The sequence below is a fragment of the Somniosus microcephalus genome, chromosome 1 (assembly GCF_052327205.1).
Source record: "Somniosus microcephalus isolate GS21.2 chromosome 1, FLI_Smic_1.0, whole genome shotgun sequence".
NCBI classification, from domain to species: Eukaryota; Metazoa; Chordata; class Chondrichthyes; order Squaliformes; family Somniosidae; genus Somniosus; species Somniosus microcephalus.
Genome location: NC_140987.1, coordinates 102,682,347 through 102,706,295, shown reverse-complemented (window position 1 = coordinate 102,706,295; position 23,949 = coordinate 102,682,347). Strand labels below are relative to the sequence as shown.

At 50.0% G+C, this 23,949-nt stretch overlaps 1 pseudogene; it reads left to right on the top strand.

The window, feature by feature from the left end:
* Window positions 1-488: 488 nt before the first annotated feature.
* On the top strand, window positions 489-23,391 carry LOC147124263 (ATP synthase F(0) complex subunit C1, mitochondrial pseudogene; annotated as a pseudogene).
* Window positions 23,392-23,949: the final 558 nt, after the last annotated feature.

The window sequence follows — 23,949 nt, the reverse complement described above, 5'->3', positions numbered from 1 at the left end:
AGGCAGCAGTGTCAATCGATGGACTCTGCAGTTTCTATAAACAAACATTGATTGTCAGAGAAGGGAAACTCCCTGGTTTGATTGACAGGTTTGATTGACAGGTCTGACTGCCACTGCTTGATCCTCCCACTCTACACAGACACTTCGAGCTGCTTTCTTTTGTCTTTTGGCCATGCTTTTCTGATGGCCATTTTCAAACCTCTTTGCAATATACATAGTTCGAAACTCAAAGGTACCATTTTAATCTTAAAGTCCTGATGTTGAGACAATTCAAATCACGCAATTCTTCGTCCACGATGTGGACCAATATTTTCCGATCTTCAGGGAATTAGGGGATTTTTGCGAACCCCTACATTACCCATGTTCTGAGTCCCATGACTCTGAAGCCATTGGCATACATCCTCATCCACTCCCTACTCCTCTGATTCCCCTGTGCTCTGTGATTCACCTTGTGCCACATCCTCACCACAACTATCTAAGTACCCCAGATGAAAATCTCCAAGCTGGTGCCTGGGGGTGAGGAACCAAGTGCCATAGGTGGTAAGTTGGAGAGGGTTGGGACAGTGGAAACCGCTGCAATTGGTGAGTGGGCTGGACCTCATCCTCCTCCTCATCATCTTAGAATCATAGAAGAAGAGAATCATAGAAATTTACAGCACAGAAGGAGGCCATTCAGCCCATCGTGTCTGTGTCGGCCAAAAAACAGCTATCCCACTTTCCAGCTCTTGGTCCATAGCCTTGCAGATTACAGCACTTCAAGTGCATATCCAAGTATGCTTTAAATGCGATGAGGGTTTCTGCCTTTACCACCCTTTCAGGCAGTAAGTTCCAGAACCCCACCACCCTCTGGATGAAAAAATTCTCCTCAACTCCCCTCTAATCCTTCTACCAATTACTTTAAATCTATGCCCCTTGGTTATTGACCTTTCTTCTAAGGGAAATAGGTGCTTCCTATCGACTCTATCTTCCTCCTCCAGTGCCCCCATTGCAGTGGTGGATCTTCAGGAAAGAAGTGTAGAAGGTGAGAATGACTGAGCAATACCGCCCGCCCCCACTCCCACCCCTGCATTTATGGCAAGGCCAGCATTTATTGCCCATCCCTAATTGCCCTTGAGAAGGTGGTGGTGAGTCGCCTTCTTGAACCACTGCAGTCCATATGTTGAAGGTACTCCCACAATGCTGTTAGGGAGGGAGTTCCAGGACTTTGACCCAGCGACGGTTAAGGATCGGCGATATACTTCCAAGTCAGGATGGTGTGTGACTTGGAGGGGAAAGGGTGGAAGGTTCTGTCTGAAAGCTGCTTCAGAGGGATGCCAGGGTGCCAGTTTAGGGCACTCCCTCAGTACTGCATTGGAGTGTCAGCCTGAGACCGTGCTCAAGTGGTTGTGCGTGTCAATAATATCTGAGGGGAGCTGGGTAGCCATACTGCAAACTGCTAAGTTGGAGCCGCTCTTAGCTGGAGTGCAGTCAGAAGAGCTAGTTGTGGAAATGTTGCTTTAAGATGGTGAAGAATGTGCTGGTGTCTAATCCAGCCCAAAAAAGCCCCGTAGTTCTGAAAGGGGCATGGCCAGTGTCAAGGACTCCTAGTCTGAGAGTTCCTGTTGCTGCAATCTGAAAGATGCAGGGATAGCATTGGCAGCCAGTATTCAAATGAGGCTAGGTGCACTGGTCACCACAATGGTGGAAGTGAGAACAAATTGAGCTCTAGGCCTGGGTCATGGCCTGGACCCCTGAAGAGGAGAATCTTTTCTTGGCCTTTTTACAGAGGGTGCATTTCCCTTCTTTCTAGGGGGATGTGGGGTCTGGGAGGTATCCCCCACCCCTAGGCCCAGCTGACTCTACCAGGATTCACAGACTCATTTGATGGGCAGGTGCTTAAGATGCACCCGTCGAAGCACAGTCACCCACCGTGGCTATTTGAATTAACGGACCGCAGATTTTGGAGGGTCAGCGCTGGAGAACCCACACGCAATGTTGGCCCTGCAGGTTTTTGAGCTTCAATGTAATTTAAAGTCTCTTTCCCTAAGCATTACAATTCATAAGAGACTTTCAAACTGCTATGGACAAATATGTAGACGAGGACAAGGATTTTCAATGCCATTTTTTGAGAGATGAGAAATTAATGGAGAGATTAATGGCCTTTCTACAATCTACAAGGGATAAGTAAGGAGTGTGATGGAATACGCTCCACTTGCCTGCATGAGTGTAGAAACATAGAAACATAGAAGATAGGAGCAGGAGTAGGCCATTCGGCCCTTCGAGCCTGCTCCGCCATTCAATGAGATCATGGCTGATCATCCAAATTCAGTACCCTGTCCCTGCCTTCTCCCCATATCCCTTGATCCCTTTAGCCTCAAGAAATATATCCAACTCTTTCTTGAATATATTTAATGAACTGGCCTCCACCGCCCTCTGTGGCAGAGAATTCCACAGGTTCACCACTCTCTGGGTGAAGAAGTTCCTCCTCATTTCAGTCCTAAATGGCTTACCCCTTATAAGAACATAAGAACATAAGAAATAGGAGCAGGAGTAGGCCAATCGGCCCCTCGAGCCTGCTCCGCCATTCAATAAGATCATGGCTGATCTGATCCTAATTGCCAATCCACTATCACAGAACCATCTCCTGCATCTAACAGAATTAGACACACAAAATAGGAGCAGGATCAGGCTACACGGCCCCTGGGCCCGCTCCGCTACCCACAGGGCCATGACTGATCCGAACCTAGACTCGTCCAAATTCCTTGGACTATGACCCCTGGTTCTAGACTCCCCGGCCATCCGAAACATCCTTTCTGCATCTAGTCTGTCCAGACCTGACAGGATTTTATAGGTTTCGATGAGATCCCCTCTCAATCTTCTAAACTCCAGTGAGTATAAGCCCAATTGACACAATCTCTCCTCATACGTCATTCCTGCCATCCCAGGAATCAGCCTGGTGAATCTTCGCTGCACTCCCTCCATGGCAAGAACGTCCTTCCTCAGGTAAGGTGATCAAAACTGCACACAATACTCAAGTTGCGGTCTCACCAAGGCCCTGTACAACTGTAACAAGACATCCTTGTTCCTGTACTCGAACCCTCTTGCTACGAAGGCCAGCATACCATTTGCCGCCTTAACCGCCTGCTGCACCTGCATGCTTACCTTCAGCGACTGGTGCACAAGAACACCCAGGTCTCTTTGCACTTCCCCTTCTCCCAATCTATTGCCATTCAAATAATAATCTGCCTTCCTGTTTTTGCCACCAAAGTGGATAACCTCACATTTATCCACATTATAGTGCATTTGCCATGTTTCTGCCCAATCACCCAACCTGTCCAAATCGTACTGGAGTTTCACGACATCCCCCTCACAGCTTACCCTCCCACCCAGCTTTGTGTCTTCTGCAAATTTGGAGATATTACATCCAATTCCCTCGTCCAGATCATTAATATATATTGTGAACAGCTGGGGTCCTAGGACCGATCCTTGCGGTACCCCACTAGTCACTGCCTGCCACTCGGAAAACGACCCGTTTATTCCAACTCTTTGCTTTCTGTCCGCCAACCAGTTCTCTATCCAAGTCAATACCTTGCCCCCAATCCCATGTGCCTTAATTTTGCACGCTAATCTCTTATGTGGGACCTTATCGAAAGCCTTCTGAAAGTCCAAATACACCACATCCACTGGTTCTCCCTTATCTATTTTACCAGTTACATCCTCAAAAAATTCCAGTAGATTAGTCAAGCATGATTTACCTTTTGTAAATCCATGTTGACTTTGTTCGATCCTGTCACTGCTTTCCAAGTGCTCTGCTGTTACATCTTTTATAATAGACTCCAGCATTTTCCCCACTACCGATGTCAGGCTTACTGGTCTATAATTCCCCCCTTTTTCTCTACCACCTTTTTTGAATAGTGGGGTAACATTAGCTACCCTCCAATCCATGGGTACCGTTCCAGAGTCGATCGAGTTCTGGAAGATGTCCAGCAATGCATCTACTATCTCTAGGGCCACTTCCTTAAGCACCCTGGGATGTAGACCATCAGGCCCTGGGGATTTATCAGCCTTCAGTCCCATCAATTTTCCTAACACCATTTCCCTACAAATACTGATTTCTTTCAGTTCCTCCCTTTCATCAGACCCTATGTTCCCCGACATCTCTGGTAGGTTATGTGTGTCCTCCTTTGTGAAGACAGAACCAAAGTATGTATTTAGTTGGTCTGCCATTTCCTTGTTTCCCATTATAAATTCCCCTGATTCTGACTGTAAGGGACCTACGCTTGACTTCACCAATCTTTTTCTCTTCACATATCTATAAAAGCGTTTACAGTCAGTTTTTATGTTCCCTACTAGCTTACTCTCATATTCTATTTTCCCTTTCTTAATTAATCCCTTTGTCCTCCTTTGTTGACTCCTAAACTGCTCCCAATCCTCAGGATTATTGTTTTTTCTAGCCAGTTTATATGTCCTCTCCTTGGATCTTATGCTATCCCTAATTTCCCTTGTTAGCCACGGTTGAGTCACCTTTTTTGTTTTATTTTTATGCCAAACTGGGATGAACAAATTCTGTCGCTCATCCATTCGGTCTTTGAATGTTTGCCATTGCCTATCCACTGTCAACCCTTTGAGTGCCATTCCCCAATCAATCCTACCCAACTCGCTCCTCACACCATCGTAGTTTCCTTTATTTATATTGAGGACCCTTGTCTCTGAGTCAACTACTTCATTCTCCATCTTAATGAAGAATTCGATCATATTATGATCGCTCCGACCCAAGGGGCCTCGTACAACAAGATTGCTAATTAATCCTTTCTCGTTACATAATACCCAGTCTAAGATGGCCTGATCTCTGGTTGGTTCCTCGACATATTGGTCCAGGAAACCATCCCGTAAACACTCCAGGAATTCCTCCTCCACAGTATTGTTACTAATTTGGTTCCAACAACGCTCAAGAAGCTCGACACCATCCAGGACAAAGCAGCCCGCTTGATTGGCACCCCCTCTACCACCTTAAACATTCACTCCCTCCACCACCGGCGTACCGTGGCTGCAGTGTGTACCATCTATAAGATGCACTGCAGCAACTCGCCAAGGCTTCTTCGGCAGCACCTCCCAAACCCGCGATCTCTTCCACCTAGAAGGACAAGAGCAGCAGACACAGTCACACGCCATCCTGACTTAGAAGTATATCGCTGATCCTTCATTGTCGCTGAGTCAAAATCCTGGAACTCCCTTCCTAACAGCACTGTGGGAGAACCTTCACCACACGGACTGCAGCGGTTCAAGAAGGCGGCTCACCACCACCTTCTCAAGGGCAATTAGGGATGGGCAATAAATGCTGGCCTTGCCAGCAACGCCCACATCCCATAAAAAAAATTTTTTTTTTTAAAATGGAGGTTGGTGAAGACAAGAGCATTAGGGGAGCAGAATTTTGGACAGGTTTTAGTTTATGTAAGCTGGAACTTGGGTATCCAGTAAGGAATGCTATGATGTAGTCAAATCTGAAGGTAATGAGAACACAGATGATGGTTTCATTGGCAGTGGGGAGGAGGTAGAGACAGAGGAAGTGATGTTGCCCGGTGAGGTGACGGCACCTCTTTAAAAGGAATCTGCCATCATCAAATACATGAAACTGTCCATAATTCTGTCAAAAATCAATCCCCCTGTGATGACCAGGGACCCTTATTGCTGTTGTTACATCTAATATCTCAGTAAATCAAATCTGAATCAGGGATGGTTTTAATTATGTGGGTGCTCAAGATTGAATTGCATTATAGATAAAACAAAAGAAAAACTCTACAATTCTGAGTGAACTCAATGGAAATGAAAATTGAGCAGGTTCTATAACAGAGGGACGATCTGATCTGCTGATTTATCGCCCAAGCATTGAAGGGGAAAATTACCCCCAGTAAGTCCAAATATCAGCGACAACTTTCACAAAAGACTTGGGCACCAAAATTCCTCAGTTTGCAATCCCAGCATTTATGCCAGGATGATCTAATGATACCCACTTGCCTCATTCCAACAGAAACTCTTGGCCTTCTTTCATCCTTGGGGATGGGTTGCTCAGGCACCTGACCCTGCAACCATGTAATCATCCTATTAACCCCTTAAGCAAGGGGTCCATGTCCAGGCCACTTGTCTGGCCTCAATCCCACAGTTAGTCCCACAAACTGTCTTGTGGAGGACACTACCCCTCCACTCACTTGGCATACTGGCCGCCACACAAACACTGGGTCCTGACTGAAACTCCCAGTTTAGAGAGTCCCCACTTCACCCCACCCATAATTTCTCTTGTAAGAGGCAAACTGAAGTTCTGCCCATTACATACCTAGAAACGGCAGCTACTCGGTGTAACTAGGTATTTGTAGTTTACCTGAGGATTCTTTCAAATCAATCAAATCAAATCAATCAAATCAACTTTTATTGTCATTGTTAGTGCACAAGTGCAGTACAACGAAATGTAGGCTTGCGGCTCCAGACTGGCTCCAGAAATATAGGCTTCAGACTCCAGACTGGTAAAACTCCTGCAGAATTTCAGCCCATTAATCCCCAAATTTGTGCTGCCTGCTCATTTATATTAGAAGATTTCGGGCTGAATTTTTCTTCACTATCCCGTTGAAAATTGGGTGAAAGAGCAGCAGTAAATGGAGCAAAGTCAATCAGTGAGGCCTATCGCCGTATTCCTGCCCTGACCTTAAGTTTCTTCCCCCGAGCCCTACTTGACATCAGCTGCCCCTTGCCCCACCCATCGCAGGTAATTGATGGCAGGGAGGCACAGCCTAGCAATCTGACCTGTTTCCCTGCCATCCTCCACGCCTACTGCTGATTCCAGGGACAGGGTGGGGGTGGGGGGGGGGGCGGCTGGTGGGGGGAGGGGGTGGGTGATAATCCCTATGACAGTGGCAGATGCTCCCTTTGGAGGGAGATGGCTCATTAGTGGGCACCTATCACATGCATGAAGCCTCAAACCCTTACTTTTTTTTAATCAAGGCCTGAAAACCCTTACATCTTCAGTGCTCCTCTGCCCCCTTTTAAATGGTCCTGCCTCTTCGGGTGCTGCAGTGTTGGTTCTGTTGCAGCAATACCAGAATTTTGCTCTTCGGCAATGGCAAGCTCCTTCTCGGTGGTAGGGATCCTGATGGGAGTCTGCCCTGTATGTCAAACAAGACTAACTCAGGAAAATGTGTTGGGGTTATGGCAGGGTGAAAGTGGTGGGCGAAATCCTGCCCTGTCAGGAACAAGAGAATCCAGCCCCACACATCTTGTAGTCTGTTTATTTACAATTCCTGATCTAGTTCTAATTATAGAGTTGGCAACTGAGATCACACAGCATGCTTTGGTTCAAACCAGGTAACTTTGATTGATTGATGCTAGATTTTAATTCTCATGCTTAAACATTACTGTAACTTTTAAGGAATCATTTGTTTATAGCTTGTGGAACGTTTCATTGAGAGGAACAAGTCCCTTTTATATTCGGGCAAAGAACCATTAAAGTAATCATGTTATAGGTGCAGATGGAGGACTAAGGGAGTTCTTTCAGTCCAACAATTCTAAATCTGGACCTGACTGAATGACTCAATAAACAGACCTAATTGAAAACAATCTTAATGTAATGAACCATAAAGCTACAAATATGGGTGGAAACAGTCAGCGGTGAGTAAAAGACTAATCAAAATTGTACCCCTTAGGCTATGAAGGGAAGATTCAGCCATGGTTTCCACTCCTGATTGGAATCCAGTGAGCCCAGCTGGAAGGTGTGTGTGTGGGCTTTGAGTAGGGACAGGATCTGGGCCAACCTCTCAGCATTGTCTGTCTGGTCTCACACAGAAATCTCACTATATTTTATTCTAAGATAAAAATAGAGTCACAAGCAAATAAAAAATTGGATGGCAAAATAATTGCTCAAGAGTGATGAGCGCTGCTGTAATCTGCTGTCTGCATTTAACACTGTGGAACCAGAAATGCCCATCAGTGTTCATTATCTATGAAGCAATCCTCGTAACATTTTACCATTGAATTCTGAAATGTACATAATTGGACTGCCAAGAAATATTTTGCTTGGATCAGGCTCATGTTTGCATTTGGCTTTCTATAAACTACGTGTAGAACGATTACTGAGGAATTTTGGGTCCAGCTGCAAAGTATGTCTCAGTAGGCCCCCATTCAAACATTGGAAAAAGAAAGTGACTCTCTAACTTTTATCTAACTATTCTTTATTTTAATTCTAAACAGCTCAAACATTATAAACCGAACTTATGACGGCCCAGTAGCTCCAACATTCACATTCAGAGGAACTAGATTTGAATCCCACCTCGACTGACATTTGAACTTTGTCACGCTCTTGATTTTGGAGCTCAAATTCTAATTTTTTAGACGATGGAATAATGGACAGGGACAGGAGGGATAGAAAGAAAGGCTCTGAATACTGGAAATTTGAAATAAAAATAGAAATTGCTGGAAATGTGTAAAATCATTTGCAAGACAGGTTACCACTTCAGGTTCAATCCTCTGTCGGGCTCGACGGGCCGAATGGCCTTCTACCATGCTATGATTCTATGAGTGCTGGGGGGAGATGGGTAACAGGAAGTTAAAATGTAATAAAACAAAGTCTAGATTCAGGTGACTTGTACAGGAGCAGCAGTAGTGTTTCTCCTAGCTCCACCAAAGTACTGTGGCCCACTGCTGGCCTGCACTCGTCCTCCACCAGGATCAATGCTGCTAGTGAGTTCCAATTAAAATGTTATTTTTTTTACAATTAAACAATTAAGGGTAGGTTTCCCTGATCTCCCACCATAACATTGACAGAAGATCGACAGAAACCCTGGAGAATCTGGGTATACAATAGGCAATCGGGTGAAGCACAGTGGAAATTCCAGGTGTTGATGATCTGTGGTGCCCACCAGTTGTGGAAGGTGTCTGACGAATAGTTCTACTCTATGGTCATCCAAGTACATACTAAAGATCGGAATATGTGCAGGCAGTGATCTTTTGCCGACTGGCCTTGTGTACGGTGGAAGCCCAGGAGCAGACCCACCAGACAGTCTTCCGACCTGCTCGTCCTGCACAACAAATGGCCAAAGCTGAAGAGTGTAGGAGAGAAATTAAGTCAAAAATTGAGGTTGTAGTCCCTTCAAGTAGTGAAAAAAGTGCTGCAATCTCTGGTAATGTGTGTAAATATGGAACACAGGGTGAAATTCAATTCGGCCCGAAAACGGGTGCAGGAAGCACGAAACACGATCTGCCCGCGCCTGTTCAAAGTGGCGCAGGCAGCAAGCAAAATTTGTGCTGCCTGCTCATTTACGTGATTGGTGCGCTGAGCTCAGCACTAACCATGTTGCTGGTTGGCTTAATGCTCAAGAGCTGGGGCAATATCAGGTGAAGTCTACTGGCCAATAAAATTTTGCCTAGGCTCTCTACACTTCTTAAAGGGGAGGTGCTTTGTTGCAGAAGCACCTCATTGTCATTCTGCATGCAGCCATGGCTCAACAGGCAAGAGAAAAGGCAAGGAGATTCTCTGACACAGCACTGGAGGCCTTGGTCCTGGTGGTTCACAGAAGAAGATAGGTTTTATATCCACAGCGGGGCAGGAGTCCATCAAGGTAGCACGGAAGGCAGTGGGAGGAGATAGCAGAAGCCGTCAGTGCCACATGTGTTGTCGCCAGGATCTGGATCCAGTGCCGCAAGAAATTTAATGACCTCACACAAGCGGTCAAGGTGAGTGAATGCATCTTCAAATGTCATATCCCACCAACTGCACCACTAGCCTCACACACTGCTCAATGCACCGCACCCCCATCACTCACCTACCAACAATCTCTAGCAATCACAACTCATACCTCACAATCATAGCATCACCTCACCCCCCCACACAGAGCAGTCCCGTGCAATAAAGTTTTAAGCAGGTTCACGGACTCCCAGGCCGCCTGCCTTTTCTGCGGCCTGGAGGAGTCTGTGTTCCTTGTTTATAGGGAGTGTGAGAGGTTGCAGCTCCTCTTCCATTATTTGAAGGGGCTGCTCTTTGATTTTTGGCTGCACTTCAGTCCCACCCTCCTGATCTTTGGTCACCCAGTGCAGAGGGGAGCGGGCAGATCAGAGGACCTCCTCGTAGGACTGCTCCTGGGCCTGGCCAAAGTGGCCATCAACTGGTCCAGGCAGTGGGCGGTTGAGGGGGTCGTTCGGCCCGACTGCCTGCCTCTCTTCCGTGGCCCTGGAGATGGAGCACGCGGTGTCCGCCGGCACACCCGAGGCCTTCTGCGACCGGTGGGCACCGCAGGGACTGGAGTGCATCATCAACCCCAGCAACCAAATTTTAGTTTAATTCGATAAGTTTAATTTAATGTTTTAAGTTTAGTTACAGTCTATTTGTTTATAGGTTGCTCAAAAAAAGTACACACTGATTGATGTCATGATCTGACTGATTATTATTTTTCTGGCAAATGCAGGCAACGGCCACGCTGCCAACCTGCCCAAAATGGCGGCTGCCACGGACCACGCTGTAAGTGGGCAGCCGCCATTTTTTGCCGGCGCTAAGGTGCCAAATTTCACTGCCACAGTTTTGTTCTAACAGCAGAATGCATATGCAGCGAGGACATCTGTTAAATGGTTCAAGTATTGATTTGAGGGCAGTGCACCATGCAACACTTTCCACCCCAGGTTCCTGGTGATGTCAAGAAAGAGCGCCAAATAGAGAGTGATGTCTCATGTTTGTGTTTGTGAGGTAGAGACATGGACAATGTACAGCATGCACCACAAAGCACTGGAGAGGTACCACCAATGCTGCCTCCGCAAGATCCTGCAAATCCATTGGCAGGATAGGCGCACCAACGTCAGTGTTCTTGCCCAGGCCAACATCCCCAGCATCGAAGCTTTGACCACGCTCAATCAGCTCCGATGGACAGGTCACATTGTCCGCATGCCCGATACGAGACTCCCAAAACAAGCGCTCTACTCGGAGCTCCGGCACGGCAAGAGAGCCCCAGGTGGGCAGAGGAAATGTTTCAAGGACACCCTCAAAGCCTCCTTGAAAAAGTGTAACATCCCCATCGACACCTGGGAATCCCTGGCCCAAGACCGCACAAAATGGAGGAGAAGCAGCCGGGAAGGCGCCGGACACCTCGAGTCTCTTCGCCGGGAGCAAACAAAAGCCAAGCGCAGGCAGCGCAAGGAGCGCACGTCAACACAAGCACGCCTCCCCCGCCACTTCAACCACCATCTGCCCCACCTGTGAAAGAGACTGTAGGTCCCGCATTGGATTCATCAGTCACCTGAGAACTCATTTTTAATGTGGAAGCAAGTCATCCTCGGTTCCGAGGAACTGCCTAAGAAGAAGAAGAGGTAGAGACCATCCCTTGAATATCTGACAATGCAATTAGCCAACTGGTTTAAAGCTGTCTGCTCCAGACAGAGACTGCAGATCAAGTTCTATGAGCAGAAGCTTTTTCAAGGAGGCTTTGAGGGTGTCCTTGAAACATTTCCTCTGCCCACCTGGGGCTCTCTTGCCGTGCCGGAGCTCCGAGTAGAGCGCTTGTTTTGGGAGTCTCGTATCGGGCATGCGGACAATGTGACCCATCCATCGGAGCTGATTGAGCGTGGTCAAAGCTTCAATGCTGGGGATGTTGGCCTGAGCAAGAACGCTGACGTTGGTGTGCCTATCCTGCCAAAACGGCAGTGAATTCCTCCATTTTATGTTGTTTTAAAACTGAAGTAAAACTATCCCTTTTTATCATCCTTGGCTTACAAAGAACACTGAAACAAATTCAAAAAATAAACATTACCAACTATTTTGTCATACCCTGGAAAATCAGTGCTTTCAGCAATGGCTGCGTTGCTTCTGCAAGTCACACCCACCCCCTGCTCACCACCCCCACCCCCCCCACCGCCCCCCCCCCCATCTCCTTACATCCACCCTCAACCACTGATGTCATGAGAACAGGAGGGATTGGCAGGATGTCAGCCGCAAGAAATCCTGCTATTGCTACTTCCATGGCCCCAACACAAAACACGTTTGTACAATGTAGAGGCACTTACGTGCCAAGACAACACCCTGGAAGAAGTGGGGTCTAAAATGCCGATTTCCAAATAATAAACCAATTGCAGAGTGATCGATTACCATTTAGAAGTTGGCTACCATGAAGTGGATCTCTGTTTAAAAAAAAATCTTCAATCCACAAATGAAATGGTTTGCTGCGGTGATAGAGCAGCCAGGTGCCACTTCAAAGTTCCTGGCGTCCCTGTGGGCAGAAGCTTAGGGGGCACCGTAACTGCATGGATGTGCACCCATTTTATGCAAATGAGCCTGTCTCCAGGATTTAGGACAAGGTCAAGGCCGGGGCAGTCTGACAGCCACAATTTCTGCACTCCCCTCCCCACACTAATGCCAATGATGTGGGCTTCCAGGAATTTCAGGGCCAGAGTGCCTGTTACCTGGGTTATACACAGATGAAACTATGTGAAGAAGGCCCAGCAGCACCTATATTTCCTAAGGAGGCTGAAGGGATGTAATCTGTCACCCCTGATCCTCTCTAACTTTTACCGCTGCACTATAGAGAGCATCCTGACAAACTGTATCACAGTATGGTATGGCAGCTGTAGCTACTATGACCGGAAAGCCCTGCAGCGGGTAGTCAAAACTGCCCAACGCATTACCGGCACCCGGCTACCGACCATAGAGCACATATACCAGAAACGCTGTCTACGGAGGTCACGGTCCATCATCAAAGACCCTACCCACCCCAGCCACAGTCTGTTCGCCCTCCTGCCATCTGGGAGACGCTACAGATGCATTTGCACCTGTACGACCAGATTTAGGAACAGCTTCTTTCCCAGGGCTGTCATCCTACTGAACTCCACAAATAAACTCTAAAGCCTGCACATCTGCCAATGCACTTTATTGTGGTTATATTTATGTTAATATACTACAAGCCAAATGTATGTTGAATGTTTAAATGTCTTAATCCAAATGTACACTCTCGGGAGCCGCAAGCCTACATTTCGTTGTACTACACTTGTGCACTAACAATGACAATAAAAGTTGATTTGATTTGATTTGATTTTGTGGGTGGGGGAAGGTGAGCTAAGAAATCAGGTAGGGATCCCTTTAATAAAAACAGAAATTGCTGGAAATACTCAGGCCAGGCAGCATCTGTAGAGAGAGAAACAGAGTTAACGTTTCAGGTTGATGACCTTTCATCAGAACGGATCCCTTTCACTGGTTGTTTGCCAATTTACAGAAGCATTTGCTTTACTCTGTTAGTCCTAAAGTGCTCTCAAACATTCTGTGCAAGAGTTTCATTTTAAGGCTCTAGGGGGAGAAATTTAGTTGACTGCGCCGCCTGTTAGCACCTTAAGAGGGCGATAAGTGGGGCGCGAGCCAGCTAGCGCCCGGGCGCGGCGAGACCTGCGCCTCTCACAAAATTGAGCGGACATTTAGTGGCAGCGCTAAACCGCAACGCCCGCTCAGCTGCGCACGCAGACCCTGACGTCATTTCATGGTGCAACGCACTTTGGGTGCCCCGAACCGGAAATTCAGTGGCGCCCCCCTCCTTTCCGCCTGTCGCTCCCAACGACTGGTTGACTGGAACAGTTCCCAGTTGCTGTGGGGCTGGGGGGGCGCTATTTAAAGGGGGCTCTTCCTGGCTTCTTTGTGGTAGCCATTTTTGGACCGCTCCTTCTGAGAGAGAGAGAGAGAGAGATTTGCAGAGAGACAAAGGGAGAGAGCTTTCTGCATTGAGTCAGCGCTCGCTGAGGTACTTTTGGCTTCTGACCAGAACTTTGTAGTTGGTTTGCTTTTTCACCGGCATAACCTTGAGTGGCCACATACTATGGGGGCTGCAATGGGTGGAAACGTTGGGCTTCTCCATTACATTGAGAGGGCACAGAGACGCAGGGAGAGAGTGCCAATCATGGCCAGACAGAGGAGGGCCAACAGGCGTCAGCACATGAGACCTTACCGTCCCAGGGTTTTCCGCCAGCAGTTCTCATACCTCAATATATCTGAGGAGCAGTGTTTTCAGAGGCTGCAATTCAGCAAGGAGGTGGTCACTGAGCTCTGCCACCTGCTTCAGCCAGATCTGCAGCCTCAACTGAGGAGCAGGACGTCTCTGTCGGTGGCAGTGAAGGTCACAGTGGCTCTCAACTTCTATGTCACCGGTTCCTTTCAATCCGCTACTGGGGACATTGCCAATATCTCCCAGTTCATGGTGCATTGCTGCATTCATCAAGTCATGAATGCCCTCTTTAAAAGGAGACGTCAGTACATCTCCTTCCCCATGACCCCGGACAAGCAGCAAGAGCACGCAATGGGCTTTGCAAGAATAGCGGGCTTCCCCATGGTCCAGGGCGCCATTGACTGCACGCATGTGGCTTTGCGGGCACCACAAGAGAATGCCAAGGGTTACCGCAACCGGAAGGGGTTCCATTCGTTGAACGTCCAGTTGGTCTGTGACCACAGACAGCTGATAGTTGCTGTCAATGCCTGCTTTCCAGGCAGCAGCCACAACGCCTTCATCCTGTGCCAGACTTCTGTGGCAGACCTTTTCGAGGCTCCGGCTCACCCAGGAGGCTGGCTTCTCGGGGACAAGGGCTATCCTCTGTGCATCTGACTGATGACCCCGCTCTGTGCGCCCAGCACCCCTGCTGAAGAACGATACAATGAGAGCCACCAAGCTACCAGGAACATCATTGAACATACAATCGGCATGCTCAAGCAACGGTTCAGCTGTCTGGACCATTCCGGAGGAGCCCTTCAGTACTCACCTGAGCGAGTTTCCCATTTCGTTGTTGTGTGCTGCATGCTGCATAACCTGGCAATCCTCAGGACTCAGCCACTGCCACCAGACATTGGAGCACCAGCAGAGGAGGAGGAGGAGGAGGAGCAGCAGCACCAAGACGGGAGGGAGGCACAAAGTGCAAGGGCCGTCCGTCAGCAGCTTATAACCAGTCGGTTCTAGGCCCCCTCTGAGGGAATGGCTTCTGCCATTCAAAGAACATGAATGGAACCGTGCCGCAACCCCTAAGCCGGTCAAGGCAACAAATAGTACAAAGAGCAAACATGCACATTCTGAATAAAGATGCTTCTTTATTTAACAAACTGTGTACCCTTCCCGCATGACAAAGTAATAGAAAGAAACCCCCAAAAAAACAGTCAGTCACATAACTGGCTCTCACAACCTGGAGACAATGACCAAAACAGTAACAAAAATATGACCACGATCCTCGGCCTTCAATTAAACAATTAACAACATTTTGCCACGCCTCCTACTTTTTGCCCTTCGAGGGTGATCTGCTTTGCTTGCGAGATTGTCCCCTTCCCACCCTGCAGCTCCTCTGCAATGGGACCCCAGTGGCTGCAGCAAGGCTGGGGGACGGCTGCTGAGTATCAGAAACTGAGACTGCAGATGCCCTTGAGGGACAGCCTGGACCAGCTCTGGGCCTGGAGGGCCCGGCTGCTGACTGCTCCAACTCTGCATGGGCGGCAGCCGTCTGTCCTACAGGTGGTGGCAGCTGCAGTGGAGAAGTGACAGTGGTGGCAGCAGGAATGCTGTCATCATGAGAGAGGACAGCAACTCCCTGGTCGGCCGACACACTGGCACTCCCACGGGGCAGCACTGCAGCATGCAGAGCAATCTGCTGCAGCACAGATTGCTGGGCTGCCGTGGCGCGATGAGGGCCCCGGCGAATCCGTTCCGATCCAGCGAGGGTGGCAGCAGTCAGTGCTCGTGTGGCCTTAATCTGTGTCTGCATGAGACCAGCCACTGACTGCATTGCAGCACTAAGCAATTGCGTGGCAGCCGTCTGTGCTGTGCTGAAGTCCTGGAGACTCCTTGCCTGTGCTGCGCCGAGGTCCTGGACACTCCTTGCCAGTGACTCAATGGATTCGGGCATCCTTGCCACTGCAGCCATGAGCTCAGTGTGCCTGTGCTCCGCCTGGGCGCTCATTTCAGCGAGGAGCCTCACCTCTTCTGCGCTCACTGTAGCAGGACTCGAGGCCAGGCTCTCCCTCCGGGAAGAAGGCCGCCGAGCTTCCCTACCCCCCTCACGTTGCTGCAGGCCGCTGGGTCCTGGAGCTTCACCCTCATCAGACCATTCCCCCCCCCCCGCTCCCCTCCAGGGAAGACGGGTCCCCATTATGGCCATGGGCTGCCTCGGCTGAGGGTGGCACTGATGGTCCGGCTTCCTCTTCCTCCTCGCCTTCAGAATCACTCACCGTGGCAACACGAGGGCCCACCTGCTCACCTGGCGAAACAGCATCTGAAAGCAGAGAGGTACAAGAGTGGCTTTGGCATGAGGACAGGGTGGCAGCAAGGGAGGCATGAGTGCTGCACTGTACTGATTTGGCTTGAAGGTGGCAAAGGATGCTGGTGTGAGGAACAAGTGGGAGGAGAGAGGTCAAAAAGGTGATGACCTTACCATTGCTGTCCATAACGGGGTCAGCATCTCCAGTGGCGACGGGGACAATCATCCGGCCTGCCATAATCTGCTGGACTCGCTGCTCCAAATCGGTCAGGGCTTGAAGGTGAGGCCGGCCTCCCCCAGTCCGTTGCTGCTGCCTCCTGTTATGCACCAGCTTGCCCTGCAAGACAAAGGACGGGCTCTGAGTACAGTGTGCAGCCCTGATCTTGGCTGCAATGCCTCCCATGGTGGAATAGCCCTTACAGTGTGCAGCCCTGATCTTGGCTGCAATGCCTCCCATGGTAGAATAGCCCTTACAGTGTGTAAAGTGCTGAAAGTGCGTGTGAGTTTCCTGAAAGAGCCATAGGTGCTGGATGAGAGCTAGGCATTGCGGCTTTCAGGACCCTTTGGCCATAAAGTAAGGTGCACATGCAGGGATGAAGAGGATTCTGAAAAGGGCACTCACCCTGACAACCCGAGTGAGGTCGTTGAGCTTCTTCCTGCATTGTACAGGGGTCCGTGGCACCATGGTGCTGGAGGTCACTCTGTGAGCCACCTCCCTCCAAGCTTTTCGATATTCGCTGGGCAGCAGCCTCCTGCCACTGTCCGGGTACAGGAGAGATCACCTGCGCTCCACCGCGCCAACCAGAACCTCCAAGGCCCCCTCGCTGAACCGCTGCGCTCGCTCCCTGGCCCCCTCCATGGTCCTTGGCTTAAGGATGTGGCAACAGGTCTGTCCAGGCCGAGATTCAGCGCTCCGAAGCGCAGGGTGTGGCTGCAAGTCCAGATCGAACCTCCCCTTTAAGAGCTGACTGGCGCCAGCGTGTCTGTGTCCAATTGCTAACTGGTCGCACCTGCGCTGCGTCCGCCCGCCCTCGGAGGTAGCGCCTCGCTCCTCCGGCTTAGCGCCTTAAGACAGTTGTGCAGCGCCTGTTTTAGCGCTCCAAGCACCTCCTGGGGCGAAGCAGGCCAATTTACCAGTCGGTGGCGATAATTTGTGCCGGGCGCAAAATTTTGCGCCCGGTCGATACTTACGCCCCAAACGGGGCGATGCTGAATTTCTCCCCCCTAATGTTTTGTACTTTTTTTGCATTAAAATATGTAAGGAACATTTAGATATAAAGAAAAATAGTTGAGAACTGTCTGCTCTGGAAAGCCACCTGTAATTCAAATCTTTATAAAAGTTCAGCACAACTGAAGAGCATTAAAAAAAGGTACATGAAAAGAGGCTCTTATACTACAAACTTATAGTACAAGCTGTAGTTCAGGAAAGTTAGAGTCCCATGACGGTGCATAATTCAAGTTAAAATTAATTGAGGGGGTTATTTTACTTCACGTTTGGAATGGTACAAGGTGAAAAAAGGCTACCAAGGAGATCAGCAGTTATCAGAGCAGATTTATCCACATCCACCATTATGATATTGTGGCAAAACCACTAAGTGACTTACATAATTGTCTGTAACCAATGTTATTACCTCTAGCATTAATTGTCTGTAACCAATGTTATTACCTTTCAAGTTGACTCTGGTTAAACAGAGCTAAATCGACAACATCGCGATCTGACGCGATGACGTCATCACGTGGGTCACGTGACGTCCCCTTCGGCGGGAAACATGATGATGTCATGACGTCAGAGGTAGAGGGCGGGACCAGCCAGTCCTCGTGTGGATTGAAAGAGAAAAGACCTGTTTTGAGCTTCTCCTGTAGTTTCTTGTTTTGTAAAGTTCTTAGACAATAAATTCAGTTTGTTAACTTCCAGTAAGTTATAGATTCTTTGTTAGGAGTGCAGAGACTCCTACATTGGTGACCCCGATTCCTCGTGATCGTTTTTCGCGGTGAACGCCGAACACAGGCCAGTGATGGAGGCCAACGCAGTGGCCTTGAAGCTCCCCCAATTCTGGGAACAACAGGCAGCCTCTTGGTTTGTGCAAGCTGAGGCGCAATTTGAGCTCCGCAACATCATTCAGGATCAGACCAGATATCTTCACGTGGTCTCCGCCCTCGAGAGCTCGATGGCGTCGAGAATCATCAGCCTGCTGGAGAGTCCTCCGACTGCTGACAAGTGTGTCGCCATCAAGACACGATTGCTGCAGGTATTTGGTCTCACCAAAGCGGAGCACGCTCGCCGTTTACTGACTCTACCAGGGTTAGGAGACTCCAAACCCTCGGAAATGATGAGTCATATGCTGACTCTCCTGGGGTCCGAGCCCCAGTGCTTTCTGTTTCGCGAACTGTTCCTTACTCAACTTCCTGAGCAAGTACAGGCATCCCTCGCCCGAGCAGAAACCGCAGACTGCATCACGCTCGCCGAAGAGGCGGATAAGATTTACGCGGTCCGGCAACAATACTGCGCCCTCGCGCAATGCCCCGCCACGAAGAGCCCGGCCCCGGCTCCGACAAAGGCGCCTCCGACGACCGGTTTCTGCTACTACCACGCTCGTTTCGGCCCGAAGGCCCGCTGCTGCCGCTCGCCATGCACTTTCGTTACCAGACCATCGAATAGACCGCCGCGAGTCATGCACGCCGGTCCCGGCACTTCCCCCGCTGCCGCGATAGCGATTGGTGCTTCCGGGAATCTCACCTACATAACCGACTCCATCTCCGGCTGTCGTTTTCTATGCGACACGGGGGCGCAATGCAGCATACTGCCCACCTCGGTCATAGACCTTCGCTCTGGCAGCCGTGGTCCCCCTCTGCAAGCGGCCAACGGGGGTTCGATCCGCACTTGCGGGAAGCGCCTTGTCCGAGTATGTTTCGGTGGACAGTTTTTCAGCTGGAATTTCATCACCGCTCAAATCTCACAGGCCCTGTTGGGTGCTGACTTTTTAGGCGCCAACGGCCTATTGGTGGACGTGAAAAATCGACGCCTCGTTCGCGCCGCCACGCTCGACGATATTTCGGGGACGCGCAGCACGGCTGCGTCACACACGATTTTATGTGCGCAGCCGCAGCCCGACGATTTCGCCCGACTCCTCGAGGATTTCCCCGAGCTGACGAAGCCCAACTTTTCGGCTCCGACCGTCAAGCATAGGGTGGAGCACCATATTTCGACTACCGGCTCACCCGTTTACGCCAGGGCGCGACGTTTAGAGCCCAGCAAGCTAGCGGCAGCAAAGGCGGAGTTCGCCGTGATGGAAAAAATGGGGATCATCCGTCAGTCCAGTAGCCCCTGGTCCTCCCCGCTCCACATCGTCCCCAAGCCCGGCGGGGGATGGCGGCCCTGTGAGGATTATCGCTGCCTCAACGACATAACAACGCCCGACCGCTACCCCATTCCCCATATACAGGACTTCTCAGCACATTTGGCGGGGACGTCCATCTTCTCCAAAATCGACCTCGTCCGTGGTTACCAGCAGGTGCCGGTGCACCCTCAGGATGTCGAAAAGACAGCGGTAATTAACCCCTTTGGACTCTTTGAATTCCTGCGAATGCCCTTTGGGCTTAAGAACGCGGCACAGGCGTTTCAGCGCCTCATGGATTCAGTCCTGCGGGACCTTGATTTTCTCTTTGTTTATTTGGACGATATTCTGGTTGCCAGCACCTCCAAGGAGGAACACCTCGAGCACCTTCGGGTCCTTTTCAGACGGCTTCAGCAGCACGGCCTCATCGTTAACAAGGACAAATGCCGCTTCGGCCTATCGCAACTGGATTTCCTGGGCCACCGCATAACCCCCACGGGGGCAACGCCACTTCGGGTCAAGGTGGAGGCAATTGCGGCGTTCCCGAAACCGAAATCCGTGAAAGCTTTACAGGAGTTCCTGGGGATGGTTAACTTCTATCATCGTTTCATCCCCAGGGCTGCACAGCTCATGCGTCCTCTATATGAGGCCCTCAGAGGCTCGACGGGAAAGGACCCTGTGGTATGGTCACAGGACATGGATCGTGCTTTCGAGGAGACGAAAGCCGCACTCGCCAATGCGACCATGTTAGCACACCCCCTGCCGGGAGCCACCATCGCTCTCACAACGGACGCATCAGACTACGCGGTGGGGGCCATCCAGGAGCAGTGGGTCGATGGCGCGTGGCAACCCCTGGCCTTTTTTAGCCGCCAGCTACAACGGCATGAACGCCGGTACAGTACTTTCGACTGAGAGCTGTTGGCTTTGTTTTTGGCCATCCGCCATTTCCGTTTCCTCCTCGAAGGACGACGCTTCATCGTGTTTGTCGACCACAAGCCATTGCTGTTCGCAATGGCCAAGTCTGCGGAACCATGGTCGGCTCGGCAGCAACGGCAGCTGACGTACATCTAGTTTCCTCCGATCTAGTTTCTTTTCTTTCCAGTTTTGAAGAAGGGTCCAACCCGAAACGTCAACTCAAATTTCTCTCCACGGATGTTGCCTGACCTGCTGAGTTTTTCCAGCATTTTCTGTTGTTATTTCGGATTTCCAACATCTGCAGTATTTTGCTATCGTACATATCGGAGTTCACCACCGACATCCGACATGTGGCCGGTAAGGACAACGTCGTCGCCGATTGCCTATCCCGCGCTGCCGTCCAGGCCATCCAATTGGGCATTGACTACGCACAGATGGCGGTTGACCAAGCAGACGACCCGGAGACCCAGGATTTTCGTTCGGTTCCAAACAGCCTCCAGCCGAGGGATGTGCCTTTCCATTCCGCAGGTACCACTCTGCTCTGCGATGTTTCGCTGGGTGCACCCCATCCGATCGTCCCGTCCAAATGGCGTCGTACGATTTTCGATGCCTTACACGGCCTATCGCACCCTGGGGTGCGGGCATCGCAAAAACTGCTGGTCTCCAAATTCGTATGGAGGGGAATACACAAGGACGTCAGGGACTGGGAGAACACTTGTGTTGTTTGCCAATGGTCCAAGGTGCAGCACCATGTCAGAGCCCCGCTCGCCACCTTCGAGGTCCCGGAACGGCGATTTGACCATATTCACATCGACTTAGTGGGACCACTCCCACCTTCCCGGGGCTTTACGTACCTTTTGACGATGGTGGATCGCACCACGAGGTGGCCAGAGGCAGTTCCCCTGACGTCCACCACATCTGCAGACGTTGCTCGAGCTTTCGTTTCGTCCTGGGTAGCCCGTTTTGGTGTCCCTGCGGACATTTTGTCGGATCGGGGGCCGCAATTTTCGTCCGAACTGTGGAACGAGGTGATTTCCGTGTTGGGTGTTAAACTCCACCACACTACGGCCTATCACCCACAGGCGAACGGCTTGTGCGAGCGGTTCCACCGCTCCTTGAAGGCGTCGCTCAGGGCCAGCCTGCTGGATGCATCCTGGGTCGACAAACTACCGTGGGTGATGTTAGGACTCCGCACGGCGCCGAAGGAAGATCTCCAGTCGGCGGCGGCGGAGATGGTTTACGGGCAACCGCTTCGAGTCCCAGGTGAATTCCTGCCGTTACCTACGTGACCATGGTCCGCGGCCACACAAAAAGAGACCCTCCGGGATGCGGCCCGCTGTTTCCGTCCAGTTCCGACCTCACGGCACGGTTTGCTTTCGTCCAACGTCCCGTGGGAGTTGTCGAAAGCCAAGTTCGTGTTTGTGCGCCAGGACGGCCATCGTACCCCGCTCGCACCGCCGTATGCCAGACCCTTCAAGGTTTTGCAGGCAGGGGACAAGAGTTTTGTGATTGACGTCGGGGGCAAACCGGATCACATCCCTGTCGATCGCCTCAAGCCTGCGCACGTGGACCTCGAACGACCGATCGAGCTGGCGCAGCCTCCGCGCCGCGGCCAGCCGCCGGCCGCTACCACACCTGACACTGCCGTACCACCTACCAGTTCGCCGCCTGCTCACCGTTTTCCCCTCCAGGAATTTCGGAGTCGGTCCAACAGACTTGTCCGACCTCCTCAGCGATTGACTCTTTTCGTTAAAGACAATTCTGGAGGGGCGTATGTGGCAAAACCACTAAGTGACTTACATAATTGTCTGTAACCAATGTTATTACCTCTAGCATTAATTGTCTGTAACCAATGTTATTACCTTTCAAGTTGGCTCTGGTTAAACAGAGCTAGATCGACAACATCGCGATCTGACGCGATGACGTCATCACGTGGGTCACGTAACGTCCCCTTTGGCGGGAAACGTGATGATGTTATGATTTCAGAGGTAGAGGGCGGGACCAGCTAGTCCTCGTGTGGATTGAAAGAGAAAAGACCTGTTTTGAGCTTCTCCTGTAGTTTCTTGTTTTGTAAAGTTCTTAGACAATAAATTCAGTTTGTTAACTTCCAGTAAGTTATAGATTCTTTGTTAGGAGTGCAGAGACTCCTACAATATCAACCATATCTGTAGGCTCTAGCACAGTGGTTCGCAAACTGGGATCCGTGGAGACCTTCCAGGGGGTCCGCGAAAAAAAACCAATCGGTGATGGAGAGCGAGCCGGTGTGGAGTAGCCGGGCCTTGCAGAACGGGGCGATGAATGCAGCGGGAGCAGCGGCTGTGCGCTGCAGGAAGAAGAGGAGAAGGAGGGAGGGAAAAAGACTGCAGTTGCTGTGGATTTTTGCCAGTCTCGGCTGGTGACTGTCCAATTTGACGGTTTCACCACTGCGAAGTTCGCTTGCGCTATAAAGTGGTATCGACTGCAGCAGTGGTTCACAATGGATCTGGAGGTCTTTGTCGACCACTTTCTGTGTCAGTCATATTGTTCCACTGAGCCTTGCACCATCTGCAAGTGGGTGACCTACCATCAGTCCTCACTGTTGCTGTTGTAAGGCACACAAATGCAATGAGGAAACACAGCACTTCTGAGAAGGACCCAGGGCAAGAATTCATTTACTGAAGAAGTGCTCAGAGAGTTCCACTCAAGTGCTACAAGGCAGGACATTGACACCGCTGCAAAGTTTATTGGTGCAGGAGCTGCCACATTAGGAGTGGCTGGTTCCGGCGTTGGTATTGGAACAGTTTTTGGTAGCCTTATTATTGGCTATGCCAGAAATCCTTCACTGAAGGAGCAGTTGTTCTCGTGTGCTATCCTTGGATTTGCCCTGTCTGAAGCTATGGGACTCTTCTGTTTAATGGTCACTTTCCTGATTTTATTTGCTATGTAAAATTTGTTGATGAACAGAATAGCCTAATCAAGTACAAATGTGATTTAATATTCCACTGGCTCCGACAAATATTTATGTTGGTGTCATGGAAATGAACATTTCTTAAGTCTGTTGTCAAATGTGCCAATAAATCCTAATGCAAGAAAAATAAACTGTGGGCCAGCAGCGACCACAATGCCACCACCAGCAATAGGAATCAGAGGCAGAAAAGCAAGGGCCAGCTATTTGGAGGGGAACCGACCATCTGTAAACAAAGATCCCATCCCAACTACCAGACGGCTGCAGCAGCACTGGATACAGCCAAAAAGAACAGGCCCCGTAAGTCGGACATACATTACATTAGATCTGTCTGTCCACAGTCAAGGGCTAGCCAAGGAGCAAACCTGACATAATAATCTGGGCAGCACTTGAATACACTGAATAACCAATGCATTTGTAATTTTAAAAATTCTATGCTTTAAAATCGCTATCATTTTATACATACACACTTGAGGAATTTTTGTTTTGTAAATGTTGCCATAGCTTTATTGCAATTCATTGTCAGAAGAGTCTGGTACA